The sequence below is a fragment of the Triticum dicoccoides genome, chromosome 5B, assembly GCF_002162155.2.
Source record: "Triticum dicoccoides isolate Atlit2015 ecotype Zavitan chromosome 5B, WEW_v2.0, whole genome shotgun sequence".
NCBI classification, from domain to species: domain Eukaryota; kingdom Viridiplantae; phylum Streptophyta; class Magnoliopsida; order Poales; family Poaceae; genus Triticum; species Triticum dicoccoides.
In genome coordinates this window covers 362,864,663-362,866,780 of record NC_041389.1, presented here as the reverse complement: position 1 = coordinate 362,866,780, position 2,118 = coordinate 362,864,663, and the positions used below count along the sequence as shown (strand labels likewise).

The 2,118-nt window shown below is 43.0% G+C and overlaps 1 long non-coding RNA gene across 1 annotated transcript; it reads left to right on the top strand.

Moving 5' to 3' along the window:
• The first annotated feature begins 8 nt into the window (after window positions 1-8).
• LOC119305523 lies at window positions 9-1,778 on the top strand. The gene is made up of 2 exons (XR_005148699.1): window positions 9-305; window positions 1,025-1,778. It is a non-coding gene; the product is annotated as an uncharacterized LOC119305523 (long non-coding RNA).
• The last annotated feature ends 340 nt before the right edge of the window (window positions 1,779-2,118 follow it).

Here is a 2,118-nt window from a genome sequence, read left to right as displayed (position 1 = left end):
CACGCTGCCGCCCGGCCCTATCCCCATCGCCGGCAGCGTCTCCCTTCAGCTCCGGCCGCCACCCTCCCTCCGACCACCATGGCTCCAACCACTCATTCACGCAAGCAGGAGCGCCCCCCTGATTCGGCTGTCCTCCTCCACTCTCTGGATCAGATTCGTCCCCGTAGACCCCCTGCTCCTAGGCGTCTCCGTCCCTTCTCCATCTCCCACCAAATGTGCTTCCAGGTTGTGCCTGCAAGTAGTCATGGAGGCTTTCTTTCTCCATAGTCTGTGATTTGGGCTACTGCAAGTGAAAAGTTCACCAGGTGAGAAGGAGTCAGTGCAATATACTGTAGGTTAGATGTTCATTCATTGTCAGAAATTAAAGAGTTACACTATTCGTGGGTCTGGTTTGATGTTTTCCAACAATTACATAGTGTCAAGTTGTGTTTGACTTTATCACTGCTAATAGCTAGATCACAAATGTTTGTTTATAGCTGCACTGTCCAGACGTTTAGGCCTGCCTGATGCATTTTTCTATCTTAAAGCACGAATGAACAGAAATCAAAATTCAGAAGCCAAACTAAAAATAGTCATATTCATTGTTAATGGCCATTGTGTAATGGTGAAGTGAGAAACAAGCGCTCTAATTTCAAATCTTGACTGGCTTAAGATAATGTATATGGTACTTTTACATTTGCTCATTTGATTGCTGTTTATTATCAGTCTTAGTCACGGTTCTACACTGTGTCAGTTTCCCCATTCACACAATGATTACTGTGATCATGACCATGGTATTTATTGCGGATTAGTTGCTGGTTCTGCATACTTCTTTCCATGGATGTGGAGATCAAAATTTGGATGTACTCACATTTGCTTTTGGTTTTTGCATTATGTGATAGTGGATTATGATGCAATCTTTCTGTTTTGAGTATTTATTTCATTTAATGAGATTAAAACCTATTACTAGTTTCTATGCTCTTATCCTAACTGATAAAGATAAGATGAATAAGTCTCATTGATGTAACCATTTTCTCTTTACCAGTTCATTTTGCTTCGAGTTGTGCCATTCCGTAGGGATGTTACATGTTGCAGAAGCTTGGAGTACATGGCGTTGTAACCCTGAATGAACCATTTGAGACTTTAGTACCATCATCAGTATATAAGGCAAGTAACACACAAATAATTTTATACTGTATGTAAAAGATGGATAGCATTGTACAGAGCCTTCAACCCTTTTTAATTGCACGGAATTGTGTCTACATTCTAATCATAACTGTTGCAATTTGAGTCATGACCAACTGGCTACCACTCTAATCTATTTGTTCAGACTTCTTGTTTCTCTAAAGCGGCCAAATCCCCGTGCACCTGGTAGTCCAAACATACACCAGATGACCGGTGACCAACTTCCCTGCCTCTACAAGCTCCTCGAGGATGACTTGGTGGTAGCCGGGATCCCCTAAAGCGGCCAAATCCCGCTGCACCCAGCCGTCGCTCGTGATCCCCTCTCCTTCAGCTCCACTTCGCGGCACTGTCAGTCCACAGGAGTAGGGGCAGGTGCCCATCAACAAAAAGGAACAAACGGTATATGCTTGGAAACTTAAAACTCTGTACACATTTGGGAAACATATGTTATAGCTTCTTTCAAAGTTCAAAACAGATGGTATAGGAAGTACATGTATTCATGTGGGTGCTTGAAAGTTCTGTACAGGAATAGGCCAATGATTTTTGTGCTATGGATAATATGATTTATGTACATGTATTATATGTGTGGAAACAATTTCTGTGAGATGATGAAAGGAAAAATGGTTTGAATTAAAAATATTGATCAGTACGAGTTAAAAACGGTGGTCCGTTCGGAATAAAAACTTAAAATATGTCATGGTTTGTGGGGAGGTTCTGCTCACCGCCGGGTGGCACCATCTCTAGCAGTTTGACAGGGACGCGTCCCTCAGTACTACGATGTTGAGGCAGACAGTTGCCCTCTTTGTGACCTGCTGCTATTCCTCATCTTGCACTGGCGGACTGATGATGCGGGAGCCGCCCTCTTCACTACAACCCCACGTGGATCTCTTTCTTTCTTCTCTCTCAAATTCGTTGAAAAACTTGGTTGCTTGTTCTTGTTAAAAAACCACGCCG